Genomic DNA, 26,725 nt, shown 5'->3' with positions numbered 1-26,725 from the left:
ATGTCCATGGGTTACTAGAGGTGTGATACAACCGGGTTGAGAAAGATGAGTTTCATCGCAGGTCCGGAGTAACAGGGGTTCACTGTGCAGACTTTTAGCATTCAGGCATTTCACAGTGTCTTTTCCCACCCCGAGAATTGGTGGATGGTTGAATCTCACGCCCTTGTACCCTCAACAATAGTCAATATTGACATTTAACTCGCGAGGCTGTAAAAGTATAAAAACACAAATGTTAAATTCCATTATAAATACACAATGTCAACTTACAGACACTTACATTATCGCTAAAATGTTTTTAAATACTCACACAAATACGCGTCATTATACTGTGCCACAGACAACCTTTCACGCTTCCCTTGGTAGCTTCATCTGATATATCTTGTTGTAAGGTAAAACCAGGTTACACAAGGTGAAATGTTTAAACAAGTTTAAAAGGTCGATTCAACTGCTATCTATTTATGTTTGCCATGATATCAAGTCAGATAGTAAATGTGAAAGTCATACCACACTCGTGCTTAACGACAAATAATGCTCGACACTATGAAATGCTTCGTGCTTGTTTAGGCTTGTTTACTCAGATGGACTCGACCATGCCCGGAATGGAACCGAAGTTTCATGTGTGACGAATGAATACGCAGATTTCTAGTCAACAGAGGTGAACTGGAGTAGTCTTGGGGTTCGGTCGCAAACATACGAGTTAGTGAGTAAGATGGGTTTGACGCCGCATTGTACAGTATAGTTCGGGTATATCACGGCATAGTTTGTAGACATTGATGACTTTGATTAAACCTCATGGCCACGATTCGAACACACGAATAGCGGATCCTGGTAAAGCTATGATACGCAACTCTGCCGAGCAAGCGGTGACTACGTAGACCTCTGGGCTAAGCTTTCCCCGGGAAAAATATAAATGAACAATGATAAAACGATGATGATATCGGAATAACCAGCACTTTGTGATTACCGCGGTAACGCAAGTGTGACCTAACAATAGCCATACATATTGCTTCTCAACAAATACAACCAGCCATACACGTCGGAAACAGGTTGTAAAAACTCCATGATAATCCTTATCTCAGTTAAGTGTCCATGTGAGTGAGTGCGCCTGACGGACCACACTCTGTTCTTACTCACATACATACACTGTCATGATGGGGAGAGAATCTGACAGTTTATGTGGAACTAGTTTAAAGAGCCTTGGCTCAGTAAGGTGATTGCTGACATCCATAGATGTCCATGTGTTGCCTGAAAGTGTAAAACATTAGAGTCTTCTCGTTCACCCCTGCTGTGATCTGATTCATTTACTGCCATGGACATGGTGTTATATCCTACATCGTGAAGAGAAGGGATTTTACCACGCCTAAGACATAGTCTCACCTATAGAAGCAGTTGATTGTATCGTCATACAGAGACCTCGGGGTTTAATGTTAGACAGCCCTATTAGGTAATTGTGAAACTTTGCAACGAAGGTAGTAGCACGTTCATACTGTTACTTAAACTATCAAACCATAGATAACTATCAAGCTCGTTTTCTAATCTTCCAATAACCGTTGCGGTAACCCGGAACAATATCGTCCGATGTAAAGGTGCTTTTTTGTACATTAATATAAATCAACAGACGTTTCACTGCTCGTTTTGTGTGTTTACTTAGTTTAGACGCCTATTCGTCGTCAGTGAACAGATGAGATGACGCCTTCGTACACCGTCGACGATTCATAATTGGAGCAATAACTCTTCTAAATACACGTGACATGAAGACAAAGCTCACAGGGAAACTGCAATAGCAGGTAACTAACTGTACGTGTTCATTGCACATGTAACTGACTATCAAACTGATTATGATTACTTTAAACTTTAAGACTGAATTTAACTTGTACGCATGACCTTATCAGACACATTTACTATCAGAGGGGTATTCCTCTACAGTACTATTAACAAAACGCCCTGTAACCGTCAATGTTTGGTGTCTAGCATGGTCCGTGCAATATCGAGCGTTCTGTTTATTTCTGATGCCACCCTGCGGTATCTGGCTATCATCAAGAACCACTTGACCCTCTAGTGGACATTCTTCACCAACGTTTGGAACAGGGCCAAAGAGTGTGTTAATGTTAGTATGCCAGATGGCGAAGTCCTTCTTCTCTCTTGTAAATAATGGTAAAGTGTGGAACCAATGGTAAGCATGTTGCGCAGCTGTTCATGCCATCGTTCCACCGCTTCCTGATGGCCAAAGATTCTAGATAACAGTACTGCAACAGGGTAGGGCATGAGGCAAAGTTGGTTTCATGTTTTCGTCTTGATTTTGTAATCTTTGAGGATTTTGTTGGTTTGGATATTTTATGATGACAAATAGCCTGTTTATATAAATGTATCTTTATGTGTGTGTACTTACGTTTATCATTTGTGTCCCAAAGGTATAGCTGCCTGTTCATTCAGATACAGATATTTTAAAGAGATAATACGTGTGAATATACACCATCTGGTTCCCACGAAACACATTGATGTAGCCTATAGCTGAAGGTGATGTGAAGAACATGTAAGTCAACAGTGCATTATATAGTATTGATACGGTCTGCGTTGGTCTCTGATGTATGGGGAGTCCTCCTTTCTGAACAGGAATAAGATGCCGTATGATTGGCTTCAAAAAGGAAGGGGTGGGGTGTGTGTGTGTGTGTGTGTGGGGGGGTAGCCTACTGGTTTTAACCATTGCTCGTCACACCGAGGGCCCGGGTTCGATTCCCCACATTGATAGAATGTGTGAAGCCCATTTCCGATGTCCCCCGCCGTGAAATTGCTGGAATACTACTAATAGCGGCGTAAAAGTCATACTCACTCACTCACTTAGTTCTGCACACTGTGAATGATACCTTGTGTGAAACATTGTCTCCGTGTAATTTTAGAATCATTAACAGCTAAATATACGTCATACAATATCAGCTTGTAGACAAACAAGTTTAAGTGGACTCCCAGAAGCCAGCGCTTAGCTCCCCTTTAAGGTGTAGACATGGGGGACAATTGACCCCTGTGACTGTTGGGAAGGACAATCTATAAGACCGAGTTAAAGCTGGATCATGTAGTTTGACATCGTACACAGCTTGTGTTGATCGGTGCTCACATCATCGATCACAGGTTTGTCTGCTCCATACACGTACACATTATAGACAGTCTCCGTGGTATATCGTTAGGATCTAAGCATGTTCACTCTACTGGAAACATTTGACCGAGGGGCGCTGATAAAAAGAAAGGCAATATCGTTTGTCTTACGAGAATCCTATTTGGCTAAAATCATAAACTAGACTTTTTTATAATCCCGCGTGAACGAGATATAGCAAGATTTATGTTATTGTCATGTCATGTTTTTACTTCATCCTTTGATGAAGATTCAACAATCTACTCTTTCATTTGCAAATGACAATACAACCGTTCCCATTTCACAGATGGAGAGTATCAATTCTCATCGACCTTTCTACTCCGTCATACACCACGGCAAGTAATTACATTTCTTGGAGTGCATGTCAGACTGCGACATTCAATTCTTGAGGTATTTCGAGCAAAGTCTTTGACATCACTATCAACACCCATTGAAATCCCCCCCCCCCCCCCCAACAACACCTATTGAACTCCCCCCCCCCCCCCCCCCCCCACCCACACACACACACACACACACACACACACACCCCGAAGACAACCACAACTACGTTATAACGTTTTTTCCTTATTATGTATGAGAGAGGGGCATTATAACGAGGATTCACTTCATGATTAAAGCATGACTCCTCATGGTGTCATTTGAATGGTGAAATAAATCACGATAAATCCAGAACAACACTGGCCATTCTTAAGAACACAGGTGTGATAAATGGCAATAAGGACACTTGCTCTTGCACGTACAATTCCACTTCACATGCACAGACAACGCCTCAACGCAGAGACTTCGGTGACAGATCGGCACTCAAGTCATCACAGGTAACACGTTTTATAATGTCAAATGTTTTGAAAATAAACCTGTGACATTACTTGTCAGCCATGCAGATTCGAGTTTTTCAAATATCCCCAACTGTGAACCAAATCCACAACCTCCAGTGACATCTTTACACGATCTCAAGGAGTGAGTACCTTGTGGAAATCCGCGCGAACTCTTTGAAGTTTGCACTTAGCGCTCTTTATTTCATTTACACTTTAGATTGTCTTATTGGACGAGGCATGCATATTTAAAGAGGTAAATCATGATTACAATGTCACGGTGAACGTGACACTAGTTCGTCGTTTGATAGCACGTATCAAGAGAAGAGTAGCACGTAGTTGTTTTCGTCAAGAGGAGAGACGAAATAGTGATTGCTGACATGACTGATAAGGTACATAATTTACATAAATTGCCACAATTGTTATTATTCGGCGAATGTAAGCTGTCACCGCATATACATGCTGTGTTCTTAATTTGTTGTGCATACATACATACATACATACATACATACATACATACATACATACATACATACATACATACATACATACATACATACATGCATGCATGCATGCATACACACATACATGCATGCATACATACATACATACATACATACATACATACATACATACATACATACATACATACATGCATGCATGCATGCATTCATACATACATACATACATACATACATACATACATACATACATACATACATACATACATACATACATGCATCAATAATACTGTTACATGATCTGGCCAGATGTTCATGCCTCGTTATCTCGACTGTCCGGATATCTCGACGTTACAATACGTTCCGTGTTAGGTTCGAGATAACGGGGTTCGAATGCTTGGTGTAAAATGAGCATGGTCGACTTGTGAAAACATATTTTATTGACCCATAATACCTGGCTGATTACGTGTGATCAATAAATCGAATAGCATGGGAATTTAGACTGAGGGGCACAAATACGTTTTTCGAGTTGCTGTTTTTATGTAATTGAAAATTGAAGGAGCTATACATTTGATCATGTCTATTTGACCGTCACTCATTTATGCAACACTTTGCAAAAAGTAATCTACGGCAAGGTAATTTTAAAATAGAAAATAATTTGGTTCAAAGAAAATCGGGGTCAGAAATGCAACTAAATAGCCCCTACCATGTTTTAAATGTATATTTATGTAGAAAAAAAGCAACTTTATTGATTTTTAAAGCTAAGGTGTCTAAGATACCCATCAGCATTATTAATGCATTTTGCGAAATGTTCTTCTATTATTTTTAGAAATTTTAAATCAAATTGGATTAAAAAAATTCAAACCATATAGAAGTATTCTTCGAGTGCTGACTAAGCGCCAGTACTTTAATGCAAGTCTATCACACTTTGTGCCTTACGTTTCAGCTAGGATTCGGCTGGCCTGTACAACAACATCTGTCTTATAGGAGATCTGCAAGGCGGGGCAAATATCTAAGCTAAATTGACAACTCGGGTGAGTTTTGAACACTATTGTAGATTCTGTGTGGCTGATAACCCTAGAAAAATAATCAGGGCCAATCTGGGATTCGAACCGATGATGAAGGGTTCCTGGCACGCCTAAGACACGTAACACTTGACAGCGAGAATATCCAATTGTCATTACTGGTATAGAACCTAATGACTGAAGAAAAAGGAAGTTATTAACATATGGGTAACCGGTAGGATGAGATGCAGACTCAATACAGTTTTAATGCAACCTTATCTTCTGACCAGGAAATTAACGTCGTGCGCTTTTATTGTGCCTACCAGAGATCGAGTCCAGAACCTTGCACGTGGCCTTATCATGATTAATATATATTTAAGGCCGTAGTTAACGGCAAATATTTGTACAAGTATCACTTGTCCCCAACTTAATTCAAATAAAAGTGTTTCTATGAAAAATCAAGGGGGGTTGGGCGCTGTACCCCGGCTGGCTACGGCACTGATATTAATACAAACTGACTCCTTCAAGCATTTCCCTCTCAATTTAGCGACACCCCATGACCGTGTGACCTATATTCAACATCAAACATATCGTATTGTCCTATTATAGTTGGGCAGTCACTCGGTTACGTTATGACGCCACTGCGCAAGTCTGAAGATCTGAGCATTTCCGGATGTGGGTGGAAGGCGGATGCAGATCCCGTCTGCGTGCACGGCTGCGGGATTTACTGGCTTTGTCTCGTGAAATTAACTCCCAATGGACTGTCACGCACCTGTCAATCAATCAATGTCTCCAGCTGTTCCTAATATACCAGGAAGAAGCCTCTGGACTGATGGACTTAATATATATACATCGATCTCATTTCACCTTCCTGCAAAAGGCCAGGATCTTGGAAGATGTGTTTTATAAATCAATGAGACATATTTCCCCTGACAGCGTTGAGACCTAACGGATGTGCTTGGAATAGGTTTGGAAACCAGAGGGATTATTTTGATAGATAATATTTTAGATCTTGATATGGAAACATGTTAAGATTTTAAATAAGTGATTATTTGTGTTTTTTATGCTTCACAGTTTAAGAGATTATATTTTATTTGTCATTTACTGTTTGTGTGCAGATACACGTTTTTGACTATCTAACAGTACAAGCAAATCAACGAGCAAGGAGTGGTTTTGGATTTACGGTCGTTCTTTATCTCCAGTTACCCCACGGTTTGTCAGCCCGAGAACAGCCCATTAACTAGTTTCAGTAATCAAACAAACATCACCCTGTGACACGTCGCTTATATAAGTGCAATAATCTTGGACGCGACGTTAAACCCAATTTCACCTCACCTCACCCTGTGAAGATCCGGGTTATAATAGGTCATCAGCAAGCCATGCTTGGCGTGAGAGGGGACTAACGGATCGGGTACTCAGGCTCGCTGACTTGGTTGATGCAAGTCATCGTATACGATTCGTGGGTCGATGCTCATGATGTCAATCATGGGATTGTTTGGTCCAGACTTGATTATGTACAGACGGCCATCATAGAGATGGACTATTGCACAGTTCTGCGTTAAACAAACAAACAAACAAACAATTATTCAAGACGAGAGGGAGAACGGAAGAAGAATCAGTTAATACATTGTCATCATCTAATCTATTAAAGAGACGGCTAAATCAGTAATTATTTCAAAGAAAAGAATGCTATCGTTGTACATGTTTACATTTTAACAACAGTATTAATATTCAATTTTTAAGCTTCCTTTCGTAAACTGCATTAGACTTGTTCAGTTGTAACCAATTGATATGCTAAGTATATCAATATATTGAACAATGCTGTACAACATCCTGTCAGTAACCATGTATATGACTTGTATCCAATCCTAAGACTTAATAAATCGATAAATGATTTATTAATATTGTTTTATTTTTCTATTTGCCCCGACCGACAAAAGTTGTAAGAGGTAGAATTTTAAAATATATTTTTACATGTTTTTTCGACCACCGTTTGAATACCCTTGGGGGAAATAACCACTTAAAACAATCCATCCCAATGACAGACCTCCGCCTTGCTTCACACTATCAATGGTAAGCCAACAGAGGAGAGCTATTGGACGGATGTCACAGTCATGGCCCTGTCACACTACAACGTTTTAGAGTAACTTGTACCTAGCGTGTAACAGACAGTTAGCAGACTGTCACACTACAACGTTTTTAGAGTAACTTTTACCTAGCGTGTAACAGACAGTTAGCAGACTGTCACACTACAACGTTTTAGAGTAACTTGTACCTAGCGTGTAACAGACAGTTAGCAGTCTGTCATACGTCGAGCTTTCATCGAAAAACCATGATTTTGGCGTATCCATAGCGTATACATAACGAGAGTTTACCGTTTATTTAACGCATGTCTAGCGTATTAGTAGCGTGTCACTGACTTATACACAACTTATGACAGCGTATAAAAGCGTATTGCCTGCGTGTGTCTGGCGTGTTCAACGTATGGCCAGCGTATGCCCAGCGTATGAGTAACGTATGACTAGTACGCTAAGCGTAGGGGAAAGGTGCCTCAGTATATGGGTAACGTATATCTGGCGTATGTAAACGTATGTAGAGCGTACCTCTAACGTATGCCTAACGTATAATTCATACCTTCATACGTTCCCATACGCCGAAAATTTAGAGCATGCACAAAAATGTTTTTAAGTCTCGGTGTACTACAACGTATACCAGCGTGCTTTTAACCCACTCCCAGATCAGCATGAAGTGGAACAATCTCTATATTGCTATTATCACATACAACCTAATTAACGTATACAACTTAAACCTAATTGATCCATAGCGTTTTTCAGCGTTGCCGGAATTTTGGCAAAAATTCTCATACGTCGCCATACATTACTGCTTTACGTTGTAGTGTGACAGGGTCATTAGTATTCACTGCCACCAGTCAGCAACAAGATCTCTACACATTATCTGCATTATACTCCCATTGTTGCTGTTTGATTGACATATTCTAATCAACATCGCCACCAGGTAGCCATCCGAAATATACATACACAGTGCACACGTTTGGCCTAGATCACCGAGTAGATCTCAACACGCTGTCAAGACAACAGGTATTCATTTGAAACGACCTTCGCGACGAGAAAGCCCTTGCGTGAGAATGCAGCAGTGACGGGTTGTCATGGTATTTGATACATCCACTGTAAAGTATACCTCAATTATATCACGACGTGTCAGCTTATTTGAGGACAACACAGAATGAGACAGTTGTTAACCATGTTGTTTAAACAGGTGTGGTGCCGACACACCGAGGATCGTGATCAGAACGAATCTAGGATTCGAACCCACGAACACGGTTCGGCGAACTCCGAACAGCGAATTACGGCGCCTGAGACGACGAGGGCACCAATATATCCCTTCACATTTTGACCCTACGCGGAGCTCTGGTCATATCGGCAGGAACGAAAGTTATTGTAAACAATAAAACGAAGTCTTTTAAAAGTTGATGCGTTGGTTTTTTAAATCAAAGTAACCTAAGGGTGGTCATATTTCAAAATATGATTTTATTCCTATTACAAATGGAAAAGGGATAACAGAATTCAGAGTTTGGGAGGATATTTGTTTTCTTTTTAGCATAAACAAGATGTTTTACACACGTTCATGTTGGTAAAGACGGATGAAACATACAGTGAAACACTCATGCTGTGTCAATAACCCTCGACGTTCGATAAATCGTACTTTTTTTAACTAATTTTTGAAATTCATACTTACTAATTTCAAAAAAATATTTTAATCTTTCATTTATAAAATGTGTCATTTCTAGAAAGCCAAAATGCCCTTACCAATCCTTATCTATTGCGACAAACAAGAAAAAAAACCTTTAACCTCCTTCTAAATTAAATCTAATATCATAAGATAATTAAGTTTTGTTAATGAAATGAAACATACATGTCCTACACATGCGTTTGCATATTGCAATGGAATATACAGTTATTAGTATATACATAACATTTAAACAATAAGACAAAGGATATTGGCAGTGCGCCAGAGAAGAGAAAAAGAAACCGCAATAATATTTCCCGCTGTTTCAGAAATGAAATGTTAATATGCAAGATGGGGTGTTTAGAAGATTACACGAAGATATCACATAACGATCATCACATGGGTATTTATGAAGGGTTTGTTTCCTAAGAAACAAGAATTTTAGCGGAAATATCAGCTCAGGGAATCGGGCCTTGTTAAAAGTCAGCTAGTGACGTCATGGCTAGCATCATGAACTCTACGCTCTTATGCTATATCACATTTCGGTGTAATGTATGCATACTTGAATGTAAGCAATAAATCTTATGGCGTGTAGAATGAGGTATGGTAAACATCATGGCATTCATTACAAGAAGTGGGGATCTTTGGAGAGAAGTGATTCTGGAGAGTATACTTGACGAAGATCGTTTGTATATCATACATTTACGTCATGTTTGCAACACATGCAATTGTTAGTTTTGTTTGCTGTTGTAGGTGACAATCAATTGTAGACCAGTACTAAAAAAAGTCCACAAGTCTGAATGACCAACTGTCAACTTTATGTCGATTAATATTCCAGAAGATCCAGCCACTGTTTCATCAGGGTTACAACATTCAACGCCTTTGTAAAGATTTCAAAACAATTTATAGTAGACATGTGGAGGGCATTTTTAAACTTGACCCATCACTGAGAAAACCTGATGTCCGATGTAATGGCCTGTTTGGACTGTTGCCATATGTTCCCGTGTTTTTCAGGTGTTAATGACGGGTGTCAGGATACGCTCACCTTTTCGAGAACACTACTCCTATGATACAGTCGTGGATATTACTATTTAAGATATTTTTTATGATTTTATCGCTTTTTTTTATAACGATCCACGACCTTGACATTCATGAACCAGGTGACCCACAGTGACCACCTGATTCACCATATTATGACAAGAACTGGGTATTGGCGACAGATTCAACCTCGGACGCCACCTTGAGATAAAAATACAATGTTTCAAGCTACGAAGATATAACAGAGAGGTGTAGCACCACGACTATTAATGTTAAAGTATATGGCTTCCACGGTTGACGCCCTAGTCAAGTCTGAGAGCGAATGAGACCACATTGGATTCTTGTGGCACCCCTTCTCAATCTTTGTTAACAGGTCGGCTCTGCGAAAAGCCATTAAAAGAATTTTCTGCAAAAATTTAACTGAATTTGAATATTCTTAGGTCACCAGACATAAACCTTTAACTCTTCCGTTAAAGCCCGGACAATCTTGACATACACAGATAAATTATTTATTAAACATTTAACATTATTTTTAATGTTTTCAGGCCCAAACTGAGTGATTCCAACTCTCACAAACATTAAGATGACAAGCCGTTGTAAAACTGACTACTGATCAAATCGGCGTCAAACCCAGCTAGCCCTCTCGCTACACTGCGATGTGTCAAAAGCATTTGATCGTGTCTGGCATAGAGGGCTTACGTACAAATTAGAAATGTATGGTATAAAAGGGAATGGCTGTCCAGTTACATAAGCAATCGTACTCAATCAGTGTTTGTAAGCGGGGCTCTATCCAAGCCAAGGATTTTGAAGGCTGGCGTTCCACAGGGGTCGGTGTTAGGTCCCTTTTTATTCATTGTGTTTGTTAACGACATTGCTGATGAATTAGATTGCATAACAATACTCCTTGCTGACAATACAGCACTCGGCTTTTCTTCACCAGACAATCAACTTGTTGAATCAACTCTAAATTTAAATCTGAGCAAGCTGTGTAACTGGGCAAAACGCTGGTTAATTAAATACAACCCAGATAAAACAGAAGCGGTTATATTTTCCTTAAAAGATGAAACAGACCTCATTACCTTGTACTTTGATGAATGTAAAGTTAAGAATGTTCAAAATCATAAACATTTGGGTATAACGTTTGCATCAAACGGAAAATGGTCCTGTCACGTAGATAACATAATTAAGTCAACATCAAAAATGATAAATTCAATGAGAAAATTAAAATTCATATTGAACAGAAATACACTAAATAAAGTATATACAATCTTCATAAGACCCCATTACGAATATGCGTGTGAAGTGTGGGATGGGTGTAATATAGAATCATCAACTCAGTTAGAAAATCTCCAACTAGAAGCTGCCAGAGTAGTTACTGGGCTCCCAAAGTATAATTCGCACACACATCTGTATTATGAAACAGGATGGGAAACGTTAATAGAACGAAGAAGGAAACGCAAGCTATGTTTGTTCTACAAAATACAAAGTAATATTGCCCCAGCTTACCTTAAAGACATTGTACCAACCACTGAAGGTTCAAATATATCATATAATTTAAGAAATTCAGACAATATTGAGATTCCATATACTAGATTAAAACACTCATCGTGTTCTTTTATTCCATCAACTGTAAGGTTATGGAACACTTTCCTGCAGCAGGTAGAAATTGTACATCTACATCCCAATTCAAGACATACATACAAAAAGAGCAAGTCATTGCACCTCCATATTTTTCCTATGGTGTTAGAAAGTTGAATATTTATCATACTCGATTAAGATACATGAAAAGCCAGTTAAATTATGATTTATACAGAATAGAGGTAAAATGTGATCCAGTATGTCAATGTGGTGATCCATGTGAAAACGCATACCATTATTTATTAAAGTGTCCATTGTACGTCCACCAAAGAAAAACTATGTCAATAATAATTCGGGACATTTTACAGAACGCCGTGAACAAAAATGCTAAATTAGATTTAAATTTGATGTTAAACGGAAATGAATGTTTGTCCATTATCGAAAATCAACACATCTTTAAAGCAGTGCAAATGTTTATAAGTCATACAAAGAGATTTGGGTAACACTTTAATGTACATATACTAGTCTCTCTCTTTTGTACATTTCTTGTTATCTTTACACTCATCTTCTTTTCTGTTTTCCCTGTATATGATTTACTGTACAAGCTTTGTAAATACCATGGAGAGGGAGTCCTAAGTTGGATAACTTGTTCCCAATCCATTTCAATCTGAATAAAATATGTTTAAATAAAAAATCACTATGATCAACCACAATGACACTAGAGCAGCATGACCCAATCTAAAAAGAATTTTTAAAAACACGCAACGGAAAACAGTTATCATGCAGTAAAGCGATGAATTTTCAAGGGCTTTCTACTCAAACGTCCCAGTTCGATCTTTGCTGTCTCATCAGGTTCAGTGCATCCACGATGTCGCATTGATTGTAATTAATACTGAACCGTTCTTGGGTGCACCTTACATAACACATGTAGAGAGTAAAACACAGGCCGGGGTAGTTTGCAAACAGATATAGATGATCAGGTCACCTGTTTTTTTTAGTCCATGATTCAGTTCCATAAACCGTGCACACATACATAATTGGATCTTTGTGTTCAAATCGATATGAGACATCTTGCGGCATGGGACGTTATTGCTTGGTGTCTACGATTACAGTTTTATTAATTCATACTTCGAAATAATATTCCAGTGGTGTTTGGAGTCAGAACGGGTTTGTCTCCCCGAAGAGATTCCTTCGCAGAACACCCCCTGCTTGTCTCCCCCTGGAGATTCCCAGGGAGAACACCCTATGCTTGTCTCCCCCTGGAGATTCCCAGGGAGAACAGGCCCCAAATCCCCCATGCTTGTCTCCACGTGGAGATTCCCAGGCAGAACAGGCCCCCAATACCCCATGCTTGTCTCCCCGTTGAGATTCCCAGGCAGAACAGGCCCCCAATACCCCATGCGTGTCTCCCCCCTGGGGATTCCTCGGCAGAACAGCCCCCCAATACCCCATGCTTGTCTCCCCCTGGAGATTCCTTGGATGAACAGGTCCCCAATACCCTATGCTTGTCTCCCCCTGGAGATTCCTTCGCAGAACACCCTATGCTTGTCTCCCCCTGGAGATTCCTTCGCAGAACACCCCATGCTTGTCTCCCCCTGGAGATTCCCAGGCAGAACAGGCCCCCAATACCCTATGCTTGTCTCCCCCTGGAGATTTCTTGGATGGACAGGTCCCAGTACCCCATGCTTGACTCCAAGTGGAGATTCCCAGGCAGAACAGGCCCCTAATACCCCATGCTTGTCTCCACGTGGAGATTCCCGGGCAGAACAGGCCCCCAATCCCCTATGCTTGTCTCCCCGTGGAGATTCCTTAGATGAACAGGTCCCAATACCCCATGCTTGTCTCCACGTGGAGATTCCCAGGCAGAACAGGCCCCCAATACCCTATGCTTGTCTCCCCGTGGACATTTCTAGGCAGAACAGCCCCCCAATACCCTATGCTTGTCACGCCGTAGAAAATTCCTCGGAAAAACAGGTCCCCCAAATCCCATGCATGTCTCCCCGTGGAGATTCCTCGGACAAACAGGTCCCCAATACCAATACTTGTCTCCCCGTGGAGATTCCTAGGCAAAACAGGTCCATAATACCCCATGCATGTCTCCCTGTGGAGATTCCTCGGACAAACAGGCCCCCCAAAACCCCGTGCATGTCTCCCCGTGGGGATTCCTAGGCAGAACAAACCCAACACCCCATGCATGTCTCCCCGTGGAGATTCCTAGGTAGAACAAGACCCCAGTATCCCATGCATGTCTCCCCGTGGGGATTCCTAGGCAGAACAAACCCAACACCCCATGCATGTCTCCCCGTGGAGATTCCTAGGTAGAACAAGACCCCAGTATCCCATGCATGTCTCCACGTGGAGATTCCTAGGTAGAACAAGACCCCAGTATCCCATGCATGTCCCAAAGAGAAAGAGAGCAGTTTTGTTTGAATATGGGCTTCTAGAATATCACAGCATAAATATAAATATGATCACATTTACCTGTGCCTTCATAAATGCATATGCCAGAGTGATATCTCTGTTTTGTTAGCCCGTAGTATCACGATAGACTGACATGTGCTTGACATTTTGTTTTCAGGAAAGCCATATGCACGCTCCATATCTGTTACACATTATCAAAACATTCGACATGTATGTCAAGGTTAAAAGAAACCCGTCTTAAGATAACCAAATGTTGTTTATATTTTCCCATTTCATATCGGTAGCAAAAAGGTTATGACGAAAGTAAGCGCGTGACAGATTCTGTACACTGTTATTCACTTCGTATTTTTCAGCCTACTTTCGGGTTTTTCCGATCTACATCGTGAATACCTGGTCACGTGAAGATAAGGAACTTTACCTGTAAAACATGCACTCTTCGTCAATCAGTGTAATCAGTACAGTCGGCAGAACATGTGTATCGCGAAGTAAATAGAACATGACTGAGAAGGCCTCGTGAGACCATCTGACGGAAGTAGATGAGTGCCGACGAAAATACCTTTCGTGGCTTGTTGTGCTATCACTATTTGTAACTAAACATTAGCACGTGTTTATGCAAGTGCATTTTATCTTGAAATGCCTCCCTTCTCGTTGACTTCTGCGCATTGAAAGGCCACGTCATTACAAGAGCACTTAAGTGCAGGTATGCTAAACAATGCTCTTAGGAAAAGGTAACACTGAAATTTTGCACTTTCGTTAAAACAACATATTATCTTTAATTTTAAAATCAAGTAGTCATCTAAAAACTTTGGAACAATAAAGAAATATGATGACTATTTAAGTGTGTAGTAAAACGTTTGAGTGAGTGAGGTTTAACGCTGTCTGGATCAGAGTTTCAGTTTGTTCGTTTGTTTGTTGACCTATGTTTATGGCTGCACTCAGCAATATTCAAGCTATAGAAAGGCGGTCTGTAAATATTCCTATCTGGACCAGAACAAGTAATTGATATCATGAGCATCGATCTACGCATTTGGTCTACGATGACAAGCATCAACCAAGTCAGCGAGCCTGACCACCCGATTCCGTTAGTTGCCTTTTACAAGAAGCATGGGTTGCTGAAGACCTATTCTACCCTGGATGTTCACGGGACCAGTAATATCATGGCGTGTCAGCAAAGCTTGTATGCTATGTATATGCTAGTTATTTTCAGACAAGCCACGGGTATACAAGCCCAGTACCACGATGGGATTCGTTCATGTCGGAACTTGAAACATGCGTCTTTGGTGTAACGGACGGGTGGTTTTAGGCAACTATTAGCAATATTCCAGAATATCCACAACTTATAGTCTGCACACCAGTCTCGAACTCGGTCTTTGGGCGTAACGAATGTTTTAATCACTAGACAACCACTCTGCCCGGAACTGTGGGTGAATCGCGGTGTCTAGTCTGATGGATTACTTGACGGGAACTTGAGAGGGCTCATTACCATACGTGGAAACCATGTCAAGAAAAACACCTGATTCGTACCTTAACCTCAGACATTCCTGGGATGTGTTCAACAAGACGGTTATAATATGGTATTAGGTTTCTTAAAACTCAGAACGGTGAGCTTAAATACTGATTTTGAAAGTGAACTGCAAAACATCTGACGAACTAGGGCGTTGCTCCATCTGGCTCACCAGAGGTGCCAATTAGTGCGCGACTCTCATCAACCCATCACCACGCTCATGCAACTACGTATTTTTAATCAGCAAATATTTTAACGAGATCCGTGTATTTATAATTGACTACGTTTTTCCCGAAAACAACCTGCCAGTGCATTTTATCAGTCCAGAATCTTTAAACTGAAACTGTCTAAAACGTTCGTACGTATAGAATATTTGAAATTGCTATCGTATATTAAACATAACCCTTTCGTGATGGATCGAAACTGATGGCATTTGAAACAGCTGTAATTTGGCGCGACAATTGAGGATATTTAACACTAACGCGACATCATGTCTACTACTGATATAGCCGTGAGCGAATGTGTGAGTGAGTGGGTCAGTCAGTCAGCAATGTATATGGCGGAGGTCTGTAAATAATCGAATCTGGACCAAACAGTCTTGTGATTGTTATCATGATTATCTATCTGTGCAACTCGGATACGATGACTTGCATCAAAAGAGCCTGACCACCCGATTCCGCTGGTCGCCTCTAACGACAAGCATGGGTTGCTGAAGACCAATTCTAACCCGGATTTTCACGGGCTGTCATCACGACGTCCCATCGGAAGTTGTGATCGGATAGTCAGGCTCGGTGATTTGGCGTGTCAACTTACTCCGGTGACGTCATGATGTAAATCACTGGATTGCCTGGTCCATAGAGGATTATTTACTGGCCGCCTTCATACAGCTGGAATATTGTGGGTCCAGGGTTCAACAACAACACACTTATGATGATTGGTTTATTAATTTGTTGATCAAGACGATTTCAATGGTAACGCCTCCGACCCTCTGTATACAGATTCTCCACAAGATAATTCGCAAATAAAACTGTTTGTTCACTTTATCGTCAGATGCGTAACACTAGTTAATAGTCATACTGAACGTAAATAATTTTGGGGCAAGAATACAACCATGTTTCTTTTAATGAACAAATATTTATCCAACGGTTCACAATGAAAACCAATTGCAACAATATTTTAGTTAGGAGGAAGTCTAGACAAGGAAACTTAGCATTATTTGTACCACGATTTATGTTTTTAATGCCCGTCTTCGGTTTAAAGTGTGAAGATTTAAAACAATTATATCGTTTGTTACGTGTATCAGCTCCTTGTGAAGATAACCGCTAGATCGCCCACGTTTTGATTTGGTAAAAGATTCGTTCAGTTCACAGATAGAGGCATATTGTGGGTTAGACGTTGCTGAAGTAGTGTTATATATCATGTTACCAAGAGTGAGTAAGGGCATGTTATTTAACGCCGCAGTCAGCAATATTCCATCTATGTCAGGTCGACCTGTTAACATTCGAGTATGGGCCACAGAAACCAGTGGTTGATAGCATGAGCAGCGTAGACCTAAGTCCGAGACGTATGATGACGTGAAATAAGACAAGTTCCGAGTCTGACTTCCCGATTATCATTGAAGTCGGCTTCTACGAAAATCATGAGAAACTTGAGATCAACCCTGTCTCGGAATCCACAGGCAAAACGTGAAAGGACTTTAGGACAAGACCTACGTTTAATGGTGGACATGTGGAAGACATTTCCAAGTTCGACGCATTGGTGATGACATTCCCTATTTGGACGTGTGCCTTATGTTCCTGTGTTTTTTCAAGTCAACAATTGACTTTCCTTTGCATGTGTTTGTGACGGGTGTCACCTGTGGGGGAGGATATGCTCACCTGGTATCATCATTTTTTCATAGTGATCATCATAAACGCATGTTCGTGATACACTCAGAATCGTACACTTTAAGTGTGTAGTAAAACGTTTGAGTGAGTGAGGTTTAACGCTGTCTGGATCAGAGTTTCAGTTTGTTCGTTTGTTTGTTGACCTATGTTTATGGCTGCACTCAGCAATATTCAAGCTATAGAAAGGCGGTCTGTAAATATTCCTATCTGGACCAGAACAAGTAATTGATATCATGAGCATCGATCTACGCATTTGGTCTACGATGACAAGCATCAACCAAGTCAGCGAGCCTGACCACCCGATTCCGTTAGTTGCCTTTTACAAGAAGCATGGGTTGCTGAAGACCTATTCTACCCTGGATGTTCACGGGACCAGTACTATCACCGCGTGATCTGCTTTCAGCCGAGATTTCCTGTGGCCATTGAAAGGGTTTCGTCGCTTTTATTTCAACAATCACCAACATGTCTCTACATTGAGACTGGTGATAATATTGTGGTTTAGTATGCAATTGATTTGTGTCTAAGTAAATAAGGTAATGTTCTAAGTACGCTAAGACTAGTCCGTGGCCAGGCTGACATTGTACATCTTCATCCCCTCAGGGATTTATCGATGCCCACTAGTAATCACCAGCAGCCACTGACAGTGAGCTCTCTCCCTATACCTGACTGTAGTAATAGCCCTTTATTATGACTGTAGTGTAGCAAAACGGAGTACATTTTAAAGCAAACTTCAATGTAAATTTCACATAGGGAAAAAGGATGTTATATTTAATTTCTGGTGGTTTGCAATGAAAAAAGTTTGGGATTATCTGCCCTTGGGCAGAGGTGAAGGTTTGAGAGAATAAAAATGTCGGTAAGAAAATGACGTCTGCGATTAGTTGTCAGTGATTTCAAGAAATAGTCAACGAGAATAATTATAGTAGAAGACAGGTCCCACAACACAACATGAGTGACGTCACATCCTTATACTGTCCCTTAACATGTCCGGTGGGTGAGTATGTGAATGAGTGAGTGGGGATTAACTCTGAATAATAGTTCAGTCATATAACGCCGTGTCACATTAATACATGAGGAAAGCTGGAAATGATGTTGGTCTTTGACGTTTACCACTTTCGTGAAACACACGCGGATGAGTTCTGATGTTGACAAACCAAGAGCCATTTTCAGGGCAAATCTGAGATTCGAATTCATGATCACATTAATCAAGGACGGCTAAGAGACAAATCCAGACAGGAAAAGATCACCGGTGCAACCTTCGTGTTGAAACAAATGCAGATCTTACAGGACGGGGGTTAAACAAGACAAAACTTTAACTTAAATTGCAATACCATGATCAAAGTCGTCTCATTAATTTAATTGAAAACAATAGTAGTAGTAGTAGTAGTAGTAGTAGTAGTAGTAGTAGTAGTAGTAGGGTTAAACAAGACAAAACTTTAACTTAAATTGCAATACCATGATCAAAGTCGTCTCATTAATTTAATTGAAAACAATAGTAGTAGTAGTAGTTGTAGTAGTAGTAGTAAAGGGGAAAAAAAAACACTTATTGAAAACACATCAAGCTGTGTGCTGTGTGATCGTAAATATGCTCGAAAGTAGCATTCGTTCACTGAAATGAAACAGATGTGCATTTGAATTAGATAAATTCCGTCTTGAATGTTTCCAAAAGGATTTTATTAAACGCTTCCTTTATTGGATACGTCCCAAAGCAGTAACAGTAGAAGAAGAGCGTCATTGTCAAGATGATGCCCATCTGCACACAACAAATCACAACACTTTCAACAGATAACAACAAAAGTTCCTGTGACACCAATATTTTAGTGTAAAGTTTGGTTTTCTATATTGTAGTACCTGTATGGAATCAAGTCACAAAAATGCAACTGCTACAGTAAAGCATGCATTCCATGCAAAAGTTTACTTTTATGCAAGCCCCATGCATTTCACTACCCAAGATTGGGTATAAAAACATGTGCGTTAACGAGATTCAACATGCATTGTTTAGCATCGTGCTGACAACAAACACTCAGAAAAACAACAAAATTACACAATTAGTCAACATTACGAAATGCCACGCCTGTCCGAAAATGAGCGTCTGCGAGCCATTGGTATGCTTGAAGCAGGATCGAGTCAACGGGATGTTGCAAGAAAATTTAACGTCCCCAGAAACACCATTTGGTGTTTATGGCAACGTTGGCAACAAACGAATGCAGTCAGAGACCATCCTCGGAGTGGCAGGCCACGCGTAACCAATAATCGACAAGACAACTGGATTCGAACAACACACCTACGAAATCGATTCCAGCCAGCAACAGTGACTGCAAGAAGCATCCCTGGCCTTCGACGAATATCTTCACAAACCGTATGTCGTCGCCTCAGATATGCAGGGATTGTCGCCAGAAGATCCACCAGACGTCCCATTTTGACAGGAAACCACCGTCAAGCACGTCTACGCTTGACGGCCATGCAGTGGGGACAAGTTCTATTCACTGACGAGTCTCGTTTTCACCTCAGCCACAGCGATGGACGGATTCGAGTGTACCGACGTCGAGGTGAACGTTACATCAATCATTGTGTCATGGAAGAAGATCGGTTCGGGGGCAGCAGCGTTATTGTTTGGGAGGGGATTACAGCAAGACAGAGGACCCGTTTGATAGTGGTAGAGGGAAATCTCAATGGACAGCGCTACCGCAACGAGATCATCGGCCCTGTTGTTCTGCCGTTTTTTCCACAGACACTCAAGGAACTTCGAATCATGCTCCAGCAGATATGGACAGATATCCCACAGGACTTTCTGCGACGCCTGGTACATTCCATGAGACAAAGATGTGTTGCTTGCATCGCAACCAGAGGTGGACACACACGCTACTGATTTGTAAATTGACATTTGGCATGTTCATGCTTTTTTTTTAATGAAATCACGCCTTTTCTTAAGACAATATGGCAAATTAAACCATTTGAACACTAACAGGAGTCTTTTATCTTTTGCAAACCGAAATTGTTTCAGATTTGGTAAAGATCATAACTTTGCATTAAATCTTATTCAATGTCACAGGAACTTTTGTTGTTCAGTATACATAAAACAACCGATAGCACACGAGTTTACTGCATCGTGAATATGCATGTGAAAACCTTTCAGGGTCCTGTATTTCCAGAGCCACATTAATGTTGAATAACAGTACTTAAAGCCTTCAGGATTGACACGCATACAGAAAGTAGACGCAGTTAAATGAGTGTGTTTGGTTTAAACGTTGAACCGTATTTCAGTTACATCAGGACGTGTCACCTGAATGTGGGAGGAAAGCCAAACTTGACACAGGGTAATCGTTTATCTTTTGGGTGGTAACTACGAGAACGGCCACTATCCTAATAAACTGGGCGGCAAAAGAAAGTATAGGTCGAGTTCCATGATCGATAAAAAAATAACCAGATGACGTTTTTTTATGAATTATTATATAATCTAGGTGGGGTAACAAATGATTGATCAACCACAGTTTGAATGAAATTGGGTAATCACAGGTAATGTAAGCTCAAGGTAAAACAATGGTGGGGTAAGATATTTCATTTTCAAAAGTTGTCTGAAATGTCACCAAAAAATTGTCAGACACACTACAAGTTCATTGTCGACACAGTTGCCGTCGTCGTTGTACTGTACGTTGGCTAATGGAATGTCCAACGCTGTTGCTGCCGTCGCCGTTGCCGTTACGAATCTGTTTCGCGGGTGAATGAGCCGTATCTGACCGTCTTCCATTGGTGTTGTTACTCGGGGTCGTCCGGTTCTAGGCCTGTCCTGTGTCCTCCCTTTCTGCCTGTACCGTTGAATCAGCCTGGCTACTGTCAAAGGTGTACAACCAAACCTTCTGGCAATTTGGACCGCATGAGCGCCGTCAAAGGTGGCGCGTTCGGGTGAGGTGTTTTTTGGTACCTGTTCCTGGGCAGTCATATTCCCAATACCCACTTTCCACTAGTTATCGCTGTTTTTAGGAAAATTAGGTAATCTGGGCAAGGAGTGAGTTTGGTTTAACGCAGCTTTGAACAGCATTCCAGTTATATCACGGCGTGTCAGTTTTATATGGGAGGAAAGACTGAAGTGAGGCAGGTTTGTGATGTTTACCACTTTAGTTAAATCCTTGACCACGGGTATGATGCTGACAGACAATGAAACATATTCGCGGCAAACCGGGATTCGAAAAACAGGTTTCTGGTGCGCCCAAGGGACGCAACTCTGCACAGGGAATTGCGACGCCTTAGACGACTGGGCCACCCTCTATACGACGGTATTAAACATAATTAACATCCTGTTAATTCGATATATCATCTTTAAGAGCTGTGTTCATGTGTCTCTTTATAAACGGAAATGATAGAGTAAAACATTAAAGCCTACCATTGTCACTCTTTGACTGTAAGTTGAGTTTTATATGAGACTTGTAGGGCCAGGACTGGTAACTCGGGTAGTCGTGCACTCGGGTGGGTACTGGGTAGGACCTGGGCACCCACAGGACTACGTACGGGACCCCTGGTTAGTCACTTGATGTATTGTTTAAGGACTAGAACTCCGTGAATATACAACTTGTCACGAATGTTCACAATTCACGCATTCCTTCTCACTTATATATTTTTGAGTAAAGATAAAGCTTCAGTCACTTCTGTTATCCATGATCAGATTGTTTTATAGTGAACATAAATACTTTTTGTCAGTGCTCTGGTCAAACAATTCCCTGTCGGACATTTTGTACCAATCGGGTAGGGTGGGGTAATAGTTTGTTGGGTACCCGGGTAGTAAATTTGAACTCGTCCTAGCCCTATAGACTTCAAATAGATACAGCGAAAGAGCCATGATTTCAAAATCATAAGAAATCTCCTTTAAAACAGAGTCCACTGTACGTTTCCGACCATATCTTTAGCATGTGTTTATGAATCACTATCAAATAGTGATGATACCAGGTGTTCGGCGAAGATGTTAGCGTATACCGTCCAACAGTTCGCACCCGTTTCAAAAAATATATTTAAAAATGAATTAAACAAACAAGATATGTTCCTTATTTAAATATCTTCTCGACCCGGCCAGCACGTTCCACGAGATAATGCCCCTCGTCTGATCAATATTGTTGATACAAGTTCACTGACCTCACTGCTGACCGAGGTCTTTAAATCAATGGCCATCTAGTCTTGCTACTTCCGGTATTGAAGACAGAAACAAGTTGTTGGTTTCCTGTCAGGGGAAATAAGGGATATAAATGATGCTGGTACTGGTGTTATTGGAGCTGATATCAACCAGACACTATAGGAGTTGTGTTGTGTTATCATGTTACTACACAAGTTAATGGCGAACAGAAGGACCGTTCTGCCTCCCGTATTACCATCAATCCATTGATTGAGGAAGCGGTGTGTGCTTTGCAGTTTAATAGGTTTTGTCCTAACTAGGTGCATAATCTCCCTCGTCAGTTGGAGCCGAAACTCAATCAGTTAGAGTCATTAATATGTACATTGCCCAGTTAATCATGGTGAAATCGTCCGGAATAGGTAATGTCCGGTTAGACATATGTCCGTACTAACGAAACGTTGTGATGCCCCATATATATATCTCAGAGTAACAGCTGCACGCTACGTGTCTGTGTGTGAGACAGCATATCTAGTCATATCAATAAAAGCGACAAAACAATGTCAACAATCATAAGAAGTATGTCATAAGCGTGACTGTGTCACCAGGGGAAATACTGAATACCATGACATGGGCCTGTACGTGCGCGAGTGTGTTTGGGAAACCAGTGGTTGGTAGCATGAACAACTAGCCTCGATGTTGTGGGCTCCTAATCCTCATGTTAGTTGTTTCTCGTGATGAGTGAGTGAGCGAATGAGGACTTCGCCACAGTCATTGCCATCACACATTACTTGGTTTTGACTACCTGCCACTACGATGTGCTTATCTTGACACGAAGAGAAGAGTCGTCTGAGGCGAGGTCCTGTGATTGTGATTATGATCCTTTTCCTAGACTTGTCATCTATGTCCGTGCTCGTGGGTTTCACCAAAGTAGTAAACACATAAGACCTGTCTCAATTGGGGCTTCCTCCCACATGACACTGACGCGCCTTGGCATTACTTAAACACTCTTCATGGCGGCATTAAACTCAACTGACTCACCCACGCCCGCTCTACACGTGTGCTACTTTTCATGACTTCCCCATGTCTTGATGAGCTATCATAAACGAACGCTATTTGTATGTCGGGCAACTTGTAAAAGTCTTAAACTATAACTGGGCGTTTCCACATAACACACTAATTGGCGTCTTCAAACAATAGAACAAAACACCACACGTTCAAAAGGCTGTGATGCAAGTCGCATTGACACGATGACCTGCACCGATTCTTCAATCATCTCAATCATCTCAATCAATCAGCAATCATACAGTCATCTCAAATATATCAATCAATCATCAACCATCTCAATCATCCAATCATCTCAATCAATCATCAACCATCTCAATCATACAATCATTTCAATCAATCATACAATCGTCTCAATCATCGACCATCTCAATCATCAACCATCTCAATCATCCAATCATCTCAATTATCTACCAACTCAATGATATAATCATCTCAATCATCTTGTCAGCAATCATATCAATCATCAACCATATCAACCATCAATGATCTCAATCGTCCAATCATCAACCACCCAATCATCAATCATCTCAATCAATCATCAACCATCTCAATCATACAATCATCTCAAACATCTCAATTATCGACCATCTCAATCATCAACCATCTCAATCATACAATCATCTCAATCGTATACCATCTCCAACATACAATCACCTCAATCATCTTATCAGACATTATCTCAATCATCAACCATATCAATCACCAATCATCTCAATCGCCCAATCATCCAATCATCTCAATCATCAATCATCCAATGTTTGAAGTACTGTATCAGAAACGTACGGCATGGGCTTGACAATTATATAGTACCCTCGTGAGAATCGAACTCATGGCGTTTGTGTGACGTGAATAGATATAAACTAGATCAACATAAGTAAAGAAACACCCGATTTTTGTTTCTTTCTTATGACTATAGTTCATCTGTCATGGCAGATTAACAGTAGACACATAGAAAAACGCCACATGACAAATATCGGGTGTTCTTTAACTTCTTTTGAGTAGTATACATGAAGATGGAGATGTGCCAATACCTGATGATCATGGGGCCGGCGAGCGCCGTTCAAGTTAATAACTTGCTGTTTGCATTGTCACCATGACGGACGACAAAATATGCTGAAACTGATCTCGACTACTCTTTTTATTCGCATAAAAAGTTTTTGAAAGCATTGAGCACAAAGACTCTGAAGCAGAGGAGACCAAAATATGTTGTATCTGACAATGACAGATAGGCTTCAGAAATACCAAGGACATACCAGTTATAATCACTTGGAAATGTCCATGGCCAGAGTTACAGACTGATATGCAGCTGGAGATAAACGAACAGTTTCATCTGTTTGAGTTTTTTAAAGCCGGGATCCTGAGTTTTTAACGGAAGCAAAAACATATCTCATTATGTCTATCTCAACGACTGGGTGGGTCTCTCTCTCTCTCTCTCTCTCTCTCTCTCTCTCTCTGTATGTGCCCCCTCTGTAGGTGCCCCTTTCTCTCTGCCCCGCCTACCTCTCTCTCTCTCTCTATCTCATTATGTCTATCTCAACGACTGGGTGGGTCTCTCTCTCTCTCTCTCTCTCTGTATGTGCCCCCTCTGTAGGTGCCCCTTTCTCTCTGCCCCGCCTACCCCTCTCTCTGTCCCTTCTCCCATGGTCTTGCCCTTATCTGCTCCTATTTCAGTAGACTGTAAAACTATACAAGAAGCAGTATATAATAATTTGCACAGACCATAAGCTTGGTCTAATCTAATTTACTTTTGTTTTACTCCGTATATGTCAACAGAATGACTCATGGCCAGACGTGCCGCCTTCTGTGATATTGTATAAGTTTTCACAATATCAGGCAGTATTTATAGAATCAGTGCAGGGAAGCTATAGCAATGTATGTTTTAACAATCATTATAGCAGAAATTGGTGTCGTGACATTCAAATATTTCTGAGATTCGAGACAATCCCGGATAATAATCCATATTTCTGTCTAACAAAATGTCTTATGTCAAATGTAAAGGTCATTTAGTGAAACAGTTCAGGACTGTATAATTAATGTAGAAGTAATTAAATTCTATCCTGATGCAATTATAACGTGTACTAATTAAGCAATCATTAATAGATACAGTTCATTAGTTACAGTACAATCACAATTCACAACACTTAACAACAGTTACATCGACCCCCTTTGTAATATAGTATGTCAACACATTTGCATAGTTGCTACTCATCACCGGTATTCCCGCGAACGGGCACCCGTGACCCCCATCATCCCAGGTAGCCTCGTGCTTGAAGCTTTTGCTCGTCACGCCCGTCGACAACTTCAGTCAGAAGGGATCACATCTTCTACTGGACGGGACAATGTGGTCGAGTCTATATAGAGGTTACGGGAAGGGGCGAGTTGAGACGGGGTCGAGTCTTCTATAAAAATATGTCGGGTTACGGAGAGGGGCGAGTGGAGACGAGTCTTCTATGTCGGCATACTGTTTTTTGTCAAACTTGTTGCTATGGAAACAGCAAAAATATAAATTCTAAAAATCCCTAAATAGCAAAGAGTACGAGTTGACAACCTGGTGCACAGTTTAAAATAAGAATAGAAATATGGTCCGGAGAAACACACCACTATGAACAGAGACAGTGTCGAACTTGTTGCTATGGAAACGAAACAAATATATATTCTGAACACTCCGAAGTAGCAAAAGGTACCATTTGACATATTGGTCTTTGTGTCTGGAAAGTATCATGAAGGAATACCTATTAGTGATTGATATCGCTAGCATCGATCCACGCAATTGGCACGCATGAATGCATCAAGCCTGGCCACCCGATACCGTTAGTCGCCTCTTACGTCAAGCATGGGTTGCTGAAGACCTATTCTAACCCAGATCTTCACGGGTCCTATTGGGCTTCGTACGGGAAGGGACAAATGGAGACGGAGGTCGGATCTTTTATACGGTTACGGAACGGGGCGAGTGGGGACGAATG

General features: G+C 40.9%; 2 long non-coding RNA genes across 3 annotated transcripts; both read left to right on the top strand.

Annotated features, from left to right (window-relative positions):
- Window positions 1-1,190: 1,190 nt before the first annotated feature.
- On the top strand, window positions 1,191-3,479 carry LOC124141977. Its single transcript, XR_006862112.1, has 3 exons — window positions 1,191-1,444; window positions 1,652-1,787; window positions 3,435-3,479. It is a non-coding gene; the product is annotated as an uncharacterized LOC124141977 (long non-coding RNA).
- A 303-nt stretch (window positions 3,480-3,782) lies between these two features.
- On the top strand, window positions 3,783-6,793 carry LOC124141976. 2 transcript variants are annotated; one of them, XR_006862110.2, is made up of 3 exons: window positions 3,783-3,963; window positions 5,368-5,455; window positions 6,035-6,793. It is a non-coding gene; the product is annotated as an uncharacterized LOC124141976 (long non-coding RNA). The 2 variants fall into 2 exon arrangements; XR_006862111.2 differs by lacking the exon at window positions 3,783-3,963 and adding an exon at window positions 3,974-4,352.
- The last annotated feature ends 19,932 nt before the right edge of the window (window positions 6,794-26,725 follow it).

This window comes from Haliotis rufescens, unplaced genomic scaffold (assembly GCF_023055435.1).
Source record: "Haliotis rufescens isolate VD_foot unplaced genomic scaffold, xgHalRufe1.0.p SCAF_3, whole genome shotgun sequence".
NCBI lineage: Eukaryota > Metazoa > Mollusca > Gastropoda > Lepetellida > Haliotidae > Haliotis > Haliotis rufescens.
This window is presented reverse-complemented; position numbering and strand designations above follow the sequence as displayed.